The 19,773-nt window shown below is 48.2% G+C and overlaps 1 protein-coding gene across 2 annotated transcripts in view; it reads right to left on the bottom strand.

Annotated features, from left to right (window-relative positions):
• The window catches only part of acaa2 (acetyl-CoA acyltransferase 2), a 70,527-nt gene that overhangs the window by 41,229 nt on the left and 9,525 nt on the right, over positions 1-19,773 (bottom strand). The gene's annotated exons all lie outside the window — the stretch shown is intronic.

The following is a 19,773-nucleotide window of genomic DNA, read 5'->3' as shown; positions in this document are numbered from 1 at the left end:
CAGTTCAGTAAAGCATGATTCTTAAGCCACTTTCCTGATAAGTTTCTCACAAATGCATTATATTGGAATGCAATGACTTTTGTAGGCAGACAGACCAATGTTTCATCTCCTAAATAAAATCTTCATTAATGCAGCAGCTCCTTGGTACGAGACTAGACAGTCATTTTGGATTAGAGCGTGGATTCCTGATCTGAAATTTAAATCTATATCTGACAGACAGGAGTTCTACCAATTGTTAGTTCATTAGTGCTAATTTCTCACCATTGTCAACTACATACAACTGTTCACAATCCCATATTAACTTTCAACACAGCAGTACCTCAATTTTAAAATGCTCATCTTTCATTACATATGTCTTCTTGCCCTTTTCCCTCCTATTCTTGTAAACGCCCGCAACCTGACAACACTCCCACATCTATCCTTCAATTCTGGCCTTGTATGACGAGATTTCTTCATTTTAATACAGGAGAACATGGCTTCAAAAGCTCAGCCCTAAGGTCCAAAATCCAATCCTAGATGTCACCGCCGTCCAACTCCTCCATGAAAATGTTCCTTTAATCTACTACTTTGACTCAGTTCTTAGTCATCTTTTGGTTTGTTTCCTTTATTTTTAATATTAATCACCATAGGGTCACAGAATCATACAGTACAGAGGAAGCCCTTCGGCCCATGGAATCTGTACTGCCAAAAACAAACTAAATCTACACTAGTCCAAACCTTCCCAACTACACTCTGGGCAGTTCCCTACCACCCTATGGGTTTAAAAAAAAAATTCCTCAAAATCCCTCTAAATTATTTTGTGAAAGGCAGAAAATTATAACCCCTTGTTATTGACACTTCAACTAGGGGGAAAACTGCTACTTTCTAGCCCCCCTTGACACTTCAATCAGGTTCCCTCTCAGCTTTCTCTGCTTGATTCGATTCACAGCTAAAACATTTCTTAAGACCACAAGATACAGGAGCAGGATTAAGCCATGTGACCCATTGAGTCTGCTCCAGTGTTTAAAAAAACTCAACACTTCTTCTCCTTTTAATCTTTGATTTAATGATCTAACTAGTCAAGAACTTTGTCTTTATCTTGAATACGCTCAGTGACTTGGCCTCCACAACCTTCTGCAGCAATGAGTTCCATAATTCACCACACTCTGGCTGAAGAAATACCTCCTCATCTCAGTTCTAAATGGTCATTCCTTCCCTGCCCTCAGGTCCTACTCTCTCTTGCTAGGGTCTTTGAGTACAAGTTATGGCGAGAGATAGTAGGAACTGCCGATGCTGGAGAATCTGAGATAACAAGGTTTAGAGCTGGATGAACACAGCAGACTAAGCAGCATCAGAGCAGCAGGAAAGCTGATGTTTCGGGTCTGGACCCTGCTTCAGAAATGTTATGACAAATGTTCAGACAAGTAATGCTGCAGCTTTACAGAACTTAGGTTAGGCCGCACTTGGAATATTGTGTACAGTTCTGGTCACCACACTACGAAAAGGATGTGGAAGCTTTGGAGAACATACAGAAAAGGCTTACCAGGATGTTGCCTGATTTGGAGGATTTTAGCTATGAAGAAAGGTTGGATAAACTGGGTTTTTCCCCACTGGAACACAGGCGGTTGAATGGCAACCTGATAGAAGTTTACAAGATTGTGAATGTTATGGATAGAGTGGAAAGTATGAGGCTTTTCCCCCCAGGGTGGAGGAGTCAATAACTAGGGGACACAGGTTCAAGAAGCAAGGGGTGCAGTTTAAAAAGAGGTACATTCTTCACACAAAGGATGACGAGTGCCCAGAATGCACTGCCAGAGGTGATGGTGGAAGCAGGCACAATAGCAACATTTAAAAAGCACCTGGAGGAATACATAAATAGGAACAGAATAGAGGGATACAGATCCTGCAAGTGAAGACAGTTTTAATACGGAGGGGCAAAAATGTGTCAGCATGGGCTTGGAAGGCCAAAGGGCCCATTCCTGCACTGTACTGTTCTTTGTTCTATTGGAAGGATCTTTTCCATGTTCACTCTATCCAGGTCTCGCAGTATTCTGTACTGTGTGTCCCCTTGTAATTGATCCTTCCATCCTGGGGAAAAAGCCTCATACTTTCTACTTTATCCATGCCACTCAATTCTGTGAGCTTCAGTCAGACCTCCTCTCATCCTTCTAAACTCCATTGCATACAGATGACAGTCCTCAAACACACTTCAAGTGACAAGCCTTTCATCCCTTGGATCATTCTTCTAAAATTTCCACTTGACTGCCTCCAATGCTGGCACATTATTCATTAGATACAGGGCTCAAAACTGCTCTCAATATTCGAAATACCGTCTAACCAGAGCCTTGTATAGCCTCAGCAGTACATCCCTGCTCTTGTGTTCTAGCCCTCTTGAAAATGAATGCCAACACTGCATTTAACATGTTAATCTTAAGAGAATCCTGAACTAGGACTCAAGTACTTTTGTGCTTCACATATCAAATGCTTTTCCCTGTTTAGAAAATTGTCTATGCTTCTATTCTTCCTCTCAATCAAAGTGCATCTCACATTTTCCCACTATGTACTCGATCTGCCACTTCTTTGCAGACACTCCTTGCCTAACCATGTCCTTCTACAGCCTTCTACTTCCTCAACACTACCTGCCCCTCCACCTAATTTTTTGTCATCTATAAATTTAACAGAACTCTTAGTTCCTTTGCCCAAATTGTTAATATATAACATAGATAGTTGTAGTCCCAACGTAACTCCACTAGTCACTAGCTGCTTTCCTGAAAAAGGCCCCTTTATCTCCACTCGCTGCCTCTGCCAATCAGCCAATACTCTATCCACATCAGTACCTTACCCCTAACTCCATGGGCTCTTATCTTATTTAGCAGACTCCAGCATAGCACCCTGCCAAAAGCCTTCTGGAAATCCAAATAAATCATACTCACTTGCTCCCTTGTCTACTTTGCTTGTTACCTCTTCAAAAACAATTCTAACAGATAGGAGAGGCATGGGCTCCCCTTGACCAAACCGATGTTGAATCAGCCCTATTGTGGGGCCGAGGAGGGCACAGGTGTGCCTGGAGCTATTTGGGTAGGTGACACCATGCCACTTGCATTCTGTTCGAACAGAGCATTGAGTGTATCAGATTAGATTAGATTCCCTACAGTGTGGAAACAGGCCCTTTGGCCCAACAAGTCCACACCGCCCCTTGGAGGATCCCACCCAGACCCATCCCCCTATAACCCACACACCCCTGAACACTACGGGCAATTTAGCATGGCCAATCCACCTAGCCTGCACATCTTTGGACTGTGGGAGGAAACAGGGGCACCCAGAGGAAACCTATGCAGACACGGGGAGAATGTGCAAACTGACGCACAGACAGTTACCCGAGGCTGAAATCGAACCCGGGTCCCTGGCGCTGTGAGGCTGCAGTGCTAACCACTGAACCACCGTGCCACCCCCATCAGGGAGGGATGTGTTTTCATCTGTCATCTTGCTCCACTTCATTTGGTGTCCCAAAACGTTTAGGCCTTGTCACAGGCAGTGGGAATCAGGAAACGTTAGTTTGGGCCTCTAACTTGGGCCAGGACTATGTCTTCGCATCTGGTGGCTTTGCAGAGGTCATATCTGGATTTTCTATATACGTCTGGATGGTCCAACTTGAATGCTGCACACCTGGTCTTTAGCTGGGAGTGGATTTCCTGGTTGATCCAAGGTTTCCAAATCAGGAACACCCAGACTGACTTCTTTGGCACACAGTCTTCCTACACATTTGCTAATGATGTCCGTAATGGTGGTGGCGTACTTCTCCAGGTTTTCCACTGAGTGCTTGAATACAGTCCAGTCCACCGATTCCAAGCAGACCCTGAGATACTCTTCCGCTGCCTCAGATCAGTATTGTATTTCTGTGAAGGATCCTCCCATTTCAGCTTTTGCTTGTATGCTGGGAGGAGGAACACAGCGTTGTGATGTGATTTTCCGAACTGCGGATAGGGGCTGGAGCAGAAGGCATTTTTAGAACATAGAACATAGAAAAGTACAGCACAGTACAGGCCCTTTGGCCCATGATGTTGTGCCGTAGAATAATCCTAATCCAAAAATAAAATAACCTAACCTACATTCCCCACAATTCACTGCTGTCCACGTGCATGTCCAGCAGTCGCTTAAATGTCACTAATGACTCTGCTTCCACGGCTACCACTGGCAAACTATTCCATGCACTCACAATTCTCTGGGTGAAGAACCTTCCTCTGATGTCTCCCCTAACACCTTAAAACTATGACCCCTCATGGCAGTCAATCCTGCCCTGGGGAAAAGTCTCTGGCTATCGACTCTATCCATGCCTCTCATTACCTTGTACACCATTTTTGATGGTGTAGCAGTGATCTAGGATGTTTGGTCCTCCGGTGGGGCAGTAGCTCCTCCCTTGCAAACAGCAGGATAAATTCCATTACGTTATGGTCACTGCCCCTAGGGGTAGTGACCATAGGGGTCCTTCACCTTAAGCTCCCTAATCAAGTCTGCCTCAGTACACATCAGCTAATCCAGACTTTCTGGTTTCCTACCACAAAATGCTCAAAAAAAAAAGGCCATCTCAAGACATTCCACAAATTCCTTTTCTGGAGATGTTACCGACCTGACTTTCTCAGTTCACCAGCATAGTTAAGCCCCCATCCCAGGCAACAGCCTGGTGAATGTCCTCTGTACCCCATTCAGTACAATCACATATTTCAACCAGTACAGTGACCAGAACTGCACACAGTACTCCAGCTGTAGCCGACGCAAACTCCTCTAAAGCTCCAACATAATAGCAGGGAAGTTACTAGCTATGGCTCAACTGATAAAGGCAAGTGTCCAGTATACCTTACCTACCCTCGTCCTATCACCCTCAGGTGACGCACCTTTGCACATTTTACGAAATTGAAAAGCACTAAGTATACATTGTTGCAAAAATGCAGCTTGGGCAAAATATTGGTGTCCAGTTAGTTTATTATACATGCAAAGATATTTTAATAGAAGGTAGATGTGGTTTGGGTGGGTTAGTTTCCCTAAGGTGTGTCTCATGCCTTCATTCCATTCTAACTGAAACTCTGCTGACAGTTGCTTAAATAACATGGGTGTGTGAACATTCAGTGACAGGTGATACACATGCATCAGTTACACAGAGAGACAGCTGCTTGAAGAAGCGTTGGAACAGAAGGTTGAATTTCAAATAATTTTAAGTTGATAGCACAGTAATAGTAATGTCCAGTCTCTTTTTTTTTAAGTTAACAAGGTGTAGAGCTGGATGAACACAGCAAGCCAAGCAGCATCATAGGAGCAGTAAAGCTGATGTTTCAGGCCTAGACACTTTTCTGAAGAAGGGTCTAGGTCCGAAACATCAGCACAAGGTAAGTGTGTAATGAAATACAGAAATGAAATGCTCCTGTGATGCCGTTTTGCCTGCTGTGTTCATCCAGCTCTACACCTTGTTATCTCAGATTCTCCAGCATCTGCAGTTCCTACTATCTCTTATTTTTTAAGATTTGTTTATGAGAGGTAGACAATGGCTGGGCCAGCATTTTCTTCCCATTTCTAGCTGGCAGACCAGCTGAGCTTTTCCAGCAACTTCTGTTTTCATTTCTGTATTTCATTACAGACTTCACTTGTGCTGTACAGATGGCGTATGGCCACAGTTAGCAAGTTATTTGTCGCGAAATTCCCAGACTCCGACTTGCTCTTGCCGCCTCAGCATCTTACAGCTGGTCAATTCAGTTCTTGGTCAGTGGCAAAGCCACGATGAGGATATTGAGGGTTGCAGCATTGGTAACGGCATTGAACATCATGAAGCAATAGTTATAGACTCCAACAAGAGAGAATGTCATTGCCTGCCACTGGTGTGGCACCACAGTTGCATAATTACCTAATCCCGAGAATGTCCAGGTCTTGCTGTAAATAGACACTGACTGCTTCAGTGTGAGGTGTTATCAAGTGTCCAGCACTTTCAGCTGCACAGAGTAGGCCTAAAACACTACCTAAACAAATTGTGTAGTAATGTCCTGGGTTCAAGATAAATCAACCTCAAACAACCTTAACTACCTTTGTGTGTCAGGTCTGACTCCAAACAGGTGGGCAGCTTCCATTTAACACACCTGCACACCACCACTATCCCCTCCCCAATTCTAGCAGATTCCCATTGAATCTAGTTTTCCCTTGAGGTCCTTGATGTCACAGTTAGTCAAATGTTGTCCTTATATAAAAGGACAGTCATCCTCACCTCACCACTGGAGTTCAGTTCTTTAGTCCACATTTGAACCAATGCTTTCATAAGGTTAGGAGCCGAATAGCCCTAGTGGACCTTAAGCAGAGTGTCAATCAGCAGGCTACCCCTTGCCCCATCAAATTAATCAACAATTCTTTCCATCACATTCCTGATATGAGAGAAGTTGAAGTATTTTCCAAGTACTGCTCTATCATTTTGCACTAGATGTGCTGTGCTCCTGTATAGGTGAGGATGGGGATATTTGTAGGGCCTCCTCCAATAGTGAGTCATTTAATTGTCCACTGCCTTTTACAACTGGATGTGGCAGGACAACAGAGCTTGATGTTAATTCAGTTGAAGTGGAACTGCTTCGCCCTGTCTGTTGCACACTGTTTAGCATGCAGGCAATCCCATGTTGTAGCTTCACCACGATGGTACATTATTTTTATGTGTACGTCATGCTACTGCTAGCAGGCTGTCCTGCACATTTCATTGAGTCAGGGTTAATCCCTTGGCTTGATGAATGGAGGCTATGCCATGTTATTTTAAATAGTGGATGATTAGAATTCTGCTGTTGTTGATGGCCTCCAGTGCTTCATGGGTGTCTAGTCTTTAGTTGCAGATCCTGAATCAAGGATTACATGGTGGTCATTCCTACTGAAACTATCAAAATCAATACATCTGCACCGGATAGATTGGTGAGAACAAGGTCAAGTAGTCACAGACCCATACTACCAGCTGTGTCTTTAGGGCTCAGATAGTCATGGGGCTGTGACGTTGTCCTTAGTGGCGACATTGAAGTTTCCACCCAGACTACATAATGTCATTGTCATCTTTAGTGTTTCTTCAAATTGGTGCTCAATATGGAGTCAAGAGATGGATAATAGGAGAAAATCAGGAGAGTTTGATATTTTGTTGACATTTACTATTTCGATTCTGAAACTTATTTTTAAAACCATTACAACACATTCAATTATCTGTTCCAGTGGTTCATTGCTGGAAACATTTCTGGTTTTCATTCCGTCCCCCCCAGCCTGACTGTTCACTCAGGTCAAACCAAACCAATGGTTTGTAACCTCCAATGTTTGATATGAGCATGAGCAAAAATCCTAAGGCCATATCTATAACTGTGACAGTCTCCATCTTAAATTTATGCTAACTGGAAGAATGCTTTCTTCGAAAGAAAAAAGCAAACATTCACTTGTGGGACGTGAGAGTCACTGGCTAGGCCAGCATTTATTGTCCTTGAGAAGGTGGTACTGAGTTGCCTTCTTGAGATGTTGCAGTCCACCTGCTGTGGGTTGACACATTAGGGAGGGACTTCTAGGATTTTGAACCAGCGACAGAGAAGGATGTATTTCCAAGTAGAATCATAGAATCCCTACAATGTGGAAAACAGTCATTCAACTCATTAAGTCTGCACCAATCCTTCAAACAGTGTCACATCTAGACTCAGTCCCTCAACCTTATCCCCATAATCTTGCATTTACCATAGCAAATCCACTTAACCTGCACATCTTTGAACTGTGGGATGAAACCTGAGCAACTGGCAGAAACTCATGCAGACTCAGGGAGTACATGTAAACTCCACACAGATACTTAGAGACTGGACTTAAAAGTCAAATTCTTGGTGCTGAGAAGCAGCATCGTTAACTACTGACCCACTGCGCTGCCCAAAGAAAATGTACATATTTATTTTCACGAAACCTGGGACTGAACAAAGGACATCCAATTCTTCAGTCTAACTCTCCCACCTGAGCTGTTTCAGCTGACTTTTTTTTTTAAAACGTACTTACTGCACCTGGTATTCCTAGGCAGTCTCCCATCCAAGTGTTAACCAGTTCCGAGTTTGCTTAGCTTCCATGATTAGACAAGATTATGTTGAGTGGCTTTGAGGGTAACTTGTAGATGGTGGCGTTTTGAGGTATCTGCTGTCCTAGTCCTTCTAGATGGAAGTGATCTTCGGCTTGAAAGATGCATCCTAAGGATCTCGGTGAATTTCTGCAGTGCATCTTAAAAATAGTATACACTGCTGCTATTCCACTTGAGTGAGTGGATGCGGTGCTGAGATGTTAATGAATTAATATTTATGCTCCTTATCTTCCTACACAGGGGTATGTGGAAACTGTCTTAAACTTCCTGCCTGCATAGAATTGGGTGGGAAACGTTTGTAAAGGTGTGAGACATCTGTAATTCTGTAAGGGAATGAAACTTCTGGATGTGAGTTTGCTTGCTGAGCTGGAAGATTCGTTTTCAGACGTTTCGTCACCATTCTGGGTAACATCATCAGTGAGCCTCCAACGAAGCGCTGGTGTTATGTCCCGCTTTCTATTTATCTGGTTAGGCTTCCTTGGGTTGGTGATGTCATTTCCTGCATTGGTGATGTCATTTCCTTTTCTTTTTCTCAGGGGATGGTAGATTGGCTCCAAATCAATGTGTTTGTTGATGGAGTTCCGGTTGGAATGCCATGCTTCTAGGAATTCTCGTGCGTGTCTCTGTTTGGCTTTTCCTAGGATGGATGTGTTGTCCCAATCAAAGTGGCGTCCTTCCTTAAGAAACTTCTGTAAGAGGGTGAAACTTCTGTAAAGGTATGAAGCTCCCGTTTACACTGAAGTGGCATTATCAGTGACCTTTTGTTCAAGCCAGACACTTCGGTGGCTTGAAATCGCATTCTGTCACTTCAGCAACTTGAAAATGCATCCTGCCATTATCAGTGACTTCGCGAATGATCAATACTGTAACCTGTTCTCTTTATGTTCCAAAAGTAGTAATTTTTTTTTGTATTAGCCAATTCATACAAAAAGCGAGGACTGTCCACTGTTTGGGGAGAATCACTTATGGATCCCAGCACTCTGTGCCGGGTTGTGTATAGCAATCCTCCACAGCTTATACTTGCTTAATAATAAAGGAATGTGTTTTTGTAGCCAGGCCAGCATCTTGCTACTACATCAAGTCCATGAGGGTCTCCAAAAACGAACCTGACATTTGGCGCTGCAAGCAGGGTTCCTACATTTACAGAGGTCGCACATGGAGGACTGAGTAAGTGATCGTTCGGATGTCGGTGGCGTGAGACGGACGGGCCCACAAGGTATGATTCACCTTGGTCTCTCTCGCTAACCTACCACCCGTGCAACCCCTCGTCCCTATGTGGGTCTGTACTGACTGAACCCTGCGACGAACCACGATATTGGACACTGGTAAATCCTAAGTCTGGTAGGTTAGAGTCCCCTAGTGGCTGGGGTTCGGAGTCCCCAGGTCAGTACAAACTGACAAACTAATTCCGGGAAGTTAGAGTCCCCCAGTGGCTGGGGTTCGGAGTCCCCAGGTAAGCGTCAGGAATTTGGAGGTTAAAGTCTTCCCAACTATAAGTATTAGGAATTCGGAGGATAGAATCCTCCACTACCAGGGTTCAAGTCCCCAGATAAGTATTGGGAATTCAGAGAACTAGTGTCCGTCTCAAACACCCTGCCTTAGACCAGTTGTTACGAGGAGAAATCCCCCACGTGAAGGTCAGGCCCCTAAAGTGTAACGTAGAGACCAAGGACACTGGAACAGTATAAAGAAATAAGAAGGAAGTAAAAGCATTTAAATGGATCAGACGTTAGATAAGTCGGGTGTCGGACCCCCTTTGTATCAGTTATCTTGGGGGGGGATGTGGCGTGGGATGTAAGTCTATGTATTAAAGCTGAGGAGGCAATATGGACACGTAATGTGGGAAGCAAATGGAAAGAGTTAATGACATCCTGGAGAAAAAAAAAACAGCTGAGGAGCTGATGAGAAATCAAAACTGACCAGTTGGGTGGATAATGCACGTAGGAGAGAGATTAGCGCTTGTGATAGTGAGGGGAAACCAAAAATTTGGGACGTTTTAAAGCTGCAGTGTGAGGATCATGAAATGAATGAACAGGAAAGGGTTAAACAAGAAAGGCTGGAGAGGAAAAAAACTAAACAGAGAACAGGGATTAGAGCGGCAGGCTGGGTTGACAGAAATAAAAGAAAAATCAGAGGTACATCCTGACTTATCTGGCTTGCCGATGTTGTTTCAAAGCAATGACACAGACAAGCAACACAGGGAGGACTGGGGAAGGCACCCCTCTGCTCCATCGGGACCACTACCCCCTCCACAACTCTACCCCTCTTTGGCCGACCTACACATACAGGCATCCCAACGCTACTATAAGCCCCAGCAATCACCTGTGTTCTTACCGCCGCCACCATACGCTGACGTGCCCAAATCAAACGCCCTGCCATAGAATCTCCAGTACTTACAGTAACCGGCCCACATGACTCACCTGATGAATCCGTGGCTTTGCCTTCTGCCATGCATCCAACTCAGGTGCCATTCACAGGCCCTATCTTCTGTCGTACTAGGTCTAAAACTAAACAGGCAAACAAGAAACAGGATACGGAACAGACCGCTAGTGGACAAAAGGAGGGAGGGCAGGATTCTTTTAAAACTCACGGGGGAAGCCTGAAAAACGTAAGCCCTGCGTGCAGTTTTCTCAGCCCTCTAGTGCCTGTCTAGTGTTCCCCAGCGATTCTACAAGTAGTGAAAAGTATGGTAGTCCCGATTCACAAGCAGAGGATAGTGAATCTGAGGACAGTGTTTGGGAGAGACCCTCAGATACCCGTCCCCTAAAGGACTCCCGTAAAAGAAATTGGCAATTTCCTAATAGCACGGTCCCTCACCCGAACCCACCACAGGAGAGGTCAAAATACCATGCATGTCTACACCCCTTGGAAGCCACAAGAGATGTGTTTAATTATGTCAAGGACCCCTGATTGAAAGACTAATCCTGACAACTTCACAGACTACATCCTGGGCACTATTCAAATGTACCAAGCCATGCCCCCAAGACCTCTTTAGCCTGTGCTGGATGGCTCTTACCCCTAGTGAATGTACTAGGTGGAAAAGATCTAATAGAAACTTACAAGATAATGTATGGTTTAGAAGGGGTGGACGCTAGGAAGTTGTTTCCGTTAGGCAGGGAGACTAGGACCCGTGGGCACAGCCTTAAAATTAGAGGGGGTAAATTTAAAACTGAAATGAGACGACATTTCTTCAGCCAGAGAATGGTGTGCTTGTGGAATTCATTGCCATGGAGTGCAGTGGAGGCCGGGACATTGGATACCTTGAAGGCATCCATCGACAAATTCTTGACCTCACAAGGAATCAAGGGCTACGGGGAGAGTGCAGGGAGGTGGAGTTGAAATGCCCAGTCATGATTTAAATGGCGGAGTGGACTTCATGGGCCGAATGGCCTTACTTGCACTCCTATGTCTTATGGTCTTATGGAAAAGCCACCTAGGAAACCCAGCTCCCCAGGGCTGGGATGCTTTTACAGGTCTCATGGCTGAAGGTCTTTGGCTACAAGCCATTAAAGATGCATTCAAGCGAACTTTACAGCAGCCGGTAGACATTACCAAAGTTTTAGAGTGCAAACCCAAACCTGGGGAGAACAGCCCTGATTTTTGGGGCCATTGCTGCTCCACCAATGCCACCTATGCTGGTGATACTACCTACATTGCAGGGAATCCCTCACCACAGTTTAATCTCTTTCGCTGCAGTGTTTATCTGAGGCTGTGGCAACAGCTACTCACACTAATAACATGGATTGGCCAGATAATACTCGTCCCCAGCTGAGAAGAGCCTTGACTTATTACTAGAACACTGTTAATGAATCCAAACCAAACAGGGTCAAGTATGACGTGGTGCAGCATCCCCAACGCCAACCCAGTCCCAAAAAATCCAGCAACCCTAGTGACAGACTTTGAATTAGCAACAGCTATGTTCCTAGCCGGGCCGAAAATGACAGTAACAATGATGCAACCCATCCACAGGGTCATACTGCTCCTCAATATAGAGTGCCATATGCACCAGCTCCCCCGTTCCTTAGGCCTAATGCCCCTCTGCCACGAGGCAGAACACCTCACTCTGCCCAGGGATGTTTTAACTGTGGCAGTCAGGATCACTGGAGGAGAGATTGTCCTCAGAATCAACGTCAAGGGAGACTCCCAAGGAAGAAGTCAACCTTTTTCCACTAGTAATATCTTTTCAGCTTGACTACCTTAGCTCTATAATTTGCCCATTTTAACTAGAGATCCAGAGGATGAACCAATTGTTAATCTAACTGTACAAGGTTTAGCAATTCCCTTTATGATTGATACTGGGGCCACAGCAGCTACGCTGAATGCTTCAAATGTACTGCAATATGGGTTTAAACTCTCACCTGCCTCAGTAAGCCTTAGCGGGCTCACTGGGCAGGAAAACACCCACTCTTCAACAGAACCACTGACTGTCTGATTTGCCCAGACCCTCAATTTGGGAGTTAATTTAGCAGGGAGAGATTTGTTGTGCTTTCTTCAAACTGAAACTCTGTCTCAACGAGGCCATTAGTATTATGAGTGACCTAATTAAGAGACAGTTTTGGGTTCATTGATCGCCACAATGGTGGACAGCGGGTTTTGAGAAGATTTGTAGCTCAGGTTGAGGTTCTGGATGTGAGTTTGCTCGCTGAGCACCAAGGTTAGTTTTCAGACGTTTCGTCACCATTCTAGGTGACATCATCAGTGAGCCTCTGACGAAGCGCTGGTGTTATGTCCCACTTTCTAATTATCTGTTTAGGTTTCCTTGGGTTGGTGCTGTCATTTCCAGAAATGACATCACCAATGCAGGAAATGATATCACCAACCCAAGGAAACCTAAACAGATAAATAGAAAGCGGGTCTGAACACCAGCGCTTCGTCGGAGGCTCACTGATGATGTTACCTAGAGTGGTGACGAAACGTCTGGGAACAAACCTTCCAGCTCAGTGAACCAGCTTACATCTGGAACAAAATAAAGACCCACTTTTTCGTGGACTGAGAGGAGAAGAGCGCTGTGTTGGAGGTGGAAGAAAGACGTCGGGTTGTCTGTGCACCCTTGCAACCGGTGGATCTTAATGCTGGCTTCGGCCTAACGCTGGTTCAGGGGAGCAGCCAACCTGCAACGATGGCTGCGGCAAATGCTTGTGCCCCAGGTCAAGGGGTCCGGAACACCATCCGCGTTTCCGTGAAGAAGGTGGATGAAGGTGCACCTGTGGACCGCACCTTCTTCGTGAAGAGGGTCCTATTGGACTGTTGTGAGTTCGCTGCTGCGGACATTTACTGCCTACAGGATTTCCCCAGAGGAGGTTTTTACGATGTAACCTTCAGGAGTGCCAAACTTTGTGAGCGCTTCCTCGAGGTTTTCAAGGAGAAAGGAGGTGAGGGCCCCCTCTCTGTATTGACCGCTGTCCCGCTGTTCGTGATGCCAGCGCAGAGGAGCCGTATGGTGACTGTACACAAGTACAACCCGCATGTGCCAGCAGTTGATGTCCTGACCTTCCTTGGAAGGTACGTGAAGGTGGAAGGGGACCTAACTGACATCATGGACCCCTTCGGCATCTGGACCAGTAAGAGGCAGGTCAAGGTGAGGCTGAGGATGGGCGCGGACGGGAACATTGTACACCCACCGTCCAGCTTCGTGATCGGCCGGATCAAGGGCTACCTGACCTACGCAGGGCAACCTAAAGTCTGCCATGCCTGGGGTAGGTCAGGTCACGTGGCGGCCGACTGCAAAGCCACCATCTGCAGGGAGGAGGGACACCTTGCAAAGGATTGCCCACAAGAAAAAAGCTACAACCTTTGCGGGGAAGCAGGCCACCTCTATAGGGCATGCCCGCGGCGGGGGACCACCTACGCCCAGGTCGCCAGCAGGGGCAATGCGGGGCCAGCCCCCTCAGAGGGGAGGAAGGCTCCAGGGCCCTGCAAGGACCCCACTAATGTGCAGGAGAGCCCAGCCCCGCAGGATGGGCCCGAGGCTGGCAAAGCACCCCTGCAGGCTCTGCCCCCCCGCGTCCTGAGGCTCCCTCCGACACCCAGCCAAGTGCCGCTGGGGTCCTGGAGGTCCCCCCAGAACTTCCAGGCGGGAAGGAGGAAACAGCACGTCCCCAGCCTGACCCAGAGCCGGACTCTCCTGCCTCCGCACCCCTGACGGGGGGATGCCACCCGGAAGGCAGCACGGACGGTTTCCTGAGCCCGGAGAGCGTCCAGCAGTTGGCCCGGGCAATGGGCATGAAGGGACAGATGGAGGGGCTGGACCTCAGACTTGGGGAGGGTACTGCAGTCACTGCCCACAATGGGGGTACGAGTTGCAAGCATTAATGTGCGCAGCGTCAAGTCCACCGCAAAATGTGTGTCCACGTTGGCCTACCTGACCACCGTCAAGGCGGACCTCCTGTTTCTGCAGGGGTGCGGGATACCGCACCTCAGCAGGTACGGGAAATGGTCCGGCGCCTGGACCTGTGGGCCTTCGATCTGGTCGGGGGGTAACGACTGTCGCTCCTCGGGCCTGGCTATTCCGCTGCAGGGGCGCGACTTCACCATCTCTCAAGTTCAGGAGGTGGTGGGGGGGGGGGGCGCCTCCTAGGGGCTACGTCACCTACAGGAACGCTCCCCTGAGGCTGATCAACATGTATGCCCCAGCGGTATGGAGTGAGTGGTTGGCCGTCCTGCAGTGGCTTCCACCCCTGCTGGCTACGTCCCGGCCGGTCATCCTAGGCGGAGACTTCAACTGCATCATCGATGCAGATGGAAGATCCAGCGTGGGGACAGCGGGTAGGGGGAATCAACTGGACATCACGTCCAGATTCCTGATGGGCACGGTGAAGGACGCACAGCTGCTCGACGTCTTCAGCACCCCTGCAGACAGAGCGCAACGGAGATACACTTGGTTGCGGCCAGACGGGTCTATTCGCTCAAGGATAGACTTCCTGTTTGTGTCACGGGCGTTCTCGGTCAGGTCCACCGGCGTCGAGCCGGTGTTCTTCTCTGACCACTGCCTCCTGCTGGCCGACTGTCACTTACAGGACGACCGGCCGGCCGGCAGGCAAGGGGACGTGGAAGCTCAACACAACTCTGTTGACCCCAGAGAACGTCGAGGAGCTTAAGAGGGAGTACGCCGGTTGGAGAACCGTGAAACCCCTCTGAGTCTCCGGGCGACTGGTGGGAGACGGTGAAGGAGAACATCAAGAGGTTCTTTGTCCTCAAGGGTGTTCGGAAGGCGAGAGAGGGGCGGGGAAAGCTGTCGCGACTCCAGAAAAGGGTGCAGAACCTGCTCCTTCTGCAGTTGATGGGGGTCGATGTCACAGAGGACCTCCATGAGGTGAGGGGCCAGAAAGTCTCGCTCTTCGCCGCGGAGGCCTCCAGGATAATCTTCCGGTCCAGGGTCCACTCTGTGGAGCGGGACGAGACGTGCTCGTGTTTCTTCTTTCAGAAGGTGCACAAAGAGAGCTCTGTGCTTAGCCGGCTGAAGGAGGACGACGGCTCGGTGACGTCGTCTCGGCCTGACATTTTGAGGATCAGCAGATCCTTCTATGCCGGACTGTATGACGCCAAGCCCATGGACAGCATGGCCTCTGAGTCGTTCCTGTCGTCTATCACGGAGGTCTTAGACGACGGCACAAGGGAGTGGCTGGACCGGCTGATATCCTTGGACAAGCTGACCAGAGCCCAAGTCCTTGGAGAGGAATGAGACTCCCGGGAGCAACGGCTTACCGGTCGAGCTGTATTCCGCTCCGTGGGACCTGGTCGGCTAGGACCTGCTGGAGGTGTACGATAGTGCGCTTCGGGCAGGGGAAATGTGCAAGTCCATGAGGAAGGGCATCATCACCCTTGTTTACAAGAGGAAAGGGGAGAGGGAAGAAATTAAGAATTGGCGTCCCATTTCACTATTGAACGTGGACTACAAAATCCTGGCCAAGGTCATAGCCAACCGGGTCAGGTCTGTCCTGGAGTCGGTGATTCACCCTGGCCAAACCTGTGCTGTGCCGGGCAGGAAGATCGCTGAGAACGTCGCGCTCATCAGGGATATGATCACCTACGTGCAGGACAGGCGGGTGGCCACCTGCCTTGTCAGCCTGGACCAGGTGAAGGCCTTCAACAGGGTCTCTCATGCTTACCTAAGGGACGTCCTCTCCAAATTGGGGTTTGGGGAGGGCATCCGCAATTGGATTCGGCTGCTCTACACCAACATCGTTAGTGCAGTCTCGATCAACGGGTGGGAATCGGGCAGTTTTCCCGTCAGATCTGGAGTCAGGCAGGGCTGCCCGCTCTCTCCTCGGGTGCCAAAGTCAAAGTCAATAGGGGTAAGAGCGAGGCCATGTTCTTCGGGAACTGGGACGACCGCTCCTTCATCCCCTTCACTGTCAGGACAGACTACCTGAAGGTGCTGGGTGTTTGGTTTGGTGGAGCAGGGGTGTGCACTAAGACTTGTGCGGAGCGTATCACCAAAGTGAAGCAGAGGCTGGGCAGGTGTACGCTCCGGTCCCTCTCCATTGCGGGTAAGAACCTGGTTGTCAGGTGCGAGAGGCTTTCAGTACTGTTGTATGTGGCACAGGCCTGGCCTATTCCCTGGACCTGCGCCCCTGCGGTCACCCAGGCCATCTTCCACTTCATTTGTTGGGGTGGGGGGGGGGGGGGGGGTAGAGGATGGACTAGGTCCGCAGGGACACCATGTACAAAGACCTGGAAAATGGGGGAAAGGGCGTACCGAACGCCACCCTCGCCCTGATGGCTACCTTTGTGTGCGGCTGCATCAAGCTGTGCGTAGATCCTCAGTACGCAAACACCAAGTGTCACTACTTACTGAGGTTCTACCTGTCCCCAATGTTGTGAAGGATGGGCCTGGTCTCATTGCCGTGGAACACTCCGAGTAGTTGGACCGTCCCATACCACCTGTCCTTCGTTCAGAAATTTTTGAAGGGAAACACCTTTGACCACAAGGCCATCAGGCAGTGGTCAGCACGTAGTATCCTCAAGACCCTTCGGGAAAAGGAGAGGGTGGATCCTGTCATGTGGTTCCCCACGCAGATTGCCAAAGTCGTTTGGCAGAATGCCTCATCGCCAGAACTTTCAAACAAGCACAAGGACATTGCTTGGCTGGCGGTGAGAGGGGCTCTGCCAGTGAGATCCTTTACGCATGCCCAGAATCTCTGCGCCACTGCACGCTGCCCTCGAGGCGGCTGCGGGGGGGGGGGGGGGTGGGGGGGGGGGGGGGGGAGAAGGAACGAGACTGTCGATCACCTCCTTCTGGAGTGTGCCTATGCGCAGGAGGTCTGGAGGGAGATGCAGTGGTACTTGTCGACGTTCGTCCCGAGCAGCTCCATGACGTGGGACTCCATGCTCTATAGGCTGTTTCCCGGGACGCACACCGAGACCAACATCAACTGCGCCTGGAGGACCATCAATGCGGTCAAAGATGCTCTTTGGTCTGTCCGCAACTTGCTGGTCTGCCAGCTGAAAGAACTGACCCCGACCAAGTGTTGCAGACTGGCACACTCCAAGGTCCAGGACTACGTGCTGAGGGACTCGCTAAAGCTTGGGGCAGCCGCCGCCAAGGCGCGGTGGGGAAAGACCACTGTGTGAAACCCCTCGTCCAGAATAGAAAAAAAAAGGGCCCTATCTGGTAAGTGCGCCCAGCCGGTGCCTTCCCCAACTGGTCAGGGGGTCAACTGGGGCTGTGCGGGGTGACGACTGCCAGGGTATTTTCTTTGCTTTGTTTTTTTATCTTCTTTCTTTGTTTTTTTCCTTTAGTTGGTATAGGTACCCCCTGGGTCACCCGGAACGGCTTACATGACTGGGTAGGTGTATATAAATATGTTTTATTTTTTGTACATCTTATGAATAAAGTATATTTTTTTCAAATAAAAAAAAGTGTGATGAAACATCTGAAAACTAATCTTCCAGCTCAGCAAGCAAACTCGCATCCAGAACAATGGTGGACAGTTGACTTATCTCCGAGATTTCACCCCTCCTCTGCAGATCCCTAGCCCTCATGTTACCTTGTGCTATGACCCTACAGGCGCTTCCCATAAATTGGCTGCTATTTATGCCCCCTATCTAGGATTAAGTTTATCTGTTACTATTATAGGGTATATTAATGGAAAGGAAGAATCAGCGTTTCTGGTGGAAGTGCCACCCCACCAATGGTACCAATTAGGTCTGGTGTCCCCTCACCTCACACTGACTGTGAATACCAGCAAAAGGGCTATGTCCTTGGAATTTCTAGCACACCGCTTGATCCAACAGTCAGGCCCAGAAGTAAAGGATTATTCACAGCGGGTGGCTTGATGGTCTCATTACATATTATTGCAATCCTTTTATTGTCTTTGGGCCATTATGTCACCATCACCCTCATCATAGCCCCTCGGAGGAGCCTTCTCCAGACCTGTGGTCTGCTTCCACACGAGGTAGAATATACTCCAGTCACACCCATAAAAACACAGGTCATCCCAGGAGCACCCTTACCCTCGATATTTCAGTACCCCCTCAAACCTGAGGCAGTGGAAGGAATAACAACCTCCCTGATCGCTTTGGTCCTCCAAAGGTATATTGGTCCGTTGTCAATGGCCTTGCAATACTCCTATTCTACCCGTGCCTAAACCTGTCACCAGGAATGGAGACTAGTCCAGGACCTCAGACAAATAAGGTAGTCTGACCCTTACATCCAATTGTCCCTCATCCTGCCACTATCCTTAGTAACATCCCCTCGGATGCGTGTGGACTTACAATATGCATATTTTGCTATTCCCTTGGATAAGGAGTCTCTGTATCTGTTTGCCTGTACCTTTAAGGGCCAGCAGTATACCTGGACTCATCTTCCCCAAGGATTCATTCACTTGCCCACCCTATTTTCCCCAGGTCTTACACCGCCTTCTCCAAGATCTCCAACTCTTGGATGGGTCCATGGTTATTCAATACATTGATGATTTGCTTTTAGCAAGCCCATCAGAATACACTGATGTTGCAGCCACTAACCGGCTTTTGAACACTCTCCACTCTCGGGGATATGTTGTGCCCGCTGCAAAGGTTAAGCGTATCCAACGGCAGGTACAGTTTCTAGGAATTCTGTGCAGTGCCTCAGAACAAACGCTCACCCCTGAGTGCATTGCCCCTATTCTTATGACACCCTCACCAACTCTATGAAGTAGATTATTTTGGTAGGCTTTGCCAAGGGGAGGGGGGAAACTTGGAAGAGGGGTGTGCAGGGTAAATGCGTAGAATTGATAATTAATGGCCCCTCTGCTTGTACAGGTACTAGACGTAAGCCTGGGAAGAAACGGGTGAACTGTATGAATCCTAACAGCTATCCACTTTGTTTTAAGGGTACTGGAACTTGTTGTGTACATGCTTTAGTGAACGTCACTAACCATCCCAGTGATGCCTCCTGGCCCCATCGGTGTGTAAAAAGAAACCTGCACAACTAAAAGAGGACTATTGAACAGCCCCGTTTAGAATCAAAACTAGTAAATGTGACTTCAGGCATAGAGTGGACTTGTGGGAATTGTAATGGCACCCATGTAGACTTCGGGTATGGGATATTTCCATTTCACTCCCCAGACTTCCAACCATTTAAGGGTCAATCCTCCTGGAATAGTTACAAGATGGTACGCGAATCCGTCACCTGCTACCATGCTAAGAAGGGATTCGTTTACCTTCTCAATGGGACCTTTTCTACTGCTATTCCAACTTCAGTGCTGTTT

The sequence above is a fragment of the Stegostoma tigrinum genome, chromosome 1 (assembly GCF_030684315.1).
Source record: "Stegostoma tigrinum isolate sSteTig4 chromosome 1, sSteTig4.hap1, whole genome shotgun sequence".
NCBI lineage: Eukaryota > Metazoa > Chordata > Chondrichthyes > Orectolobiformes > Stegostomatidae > Stegostoma > Stegostoma tigrinum.
This window is presented reverse-complemented; position numbering and strand designations above follow the sequence as displayed.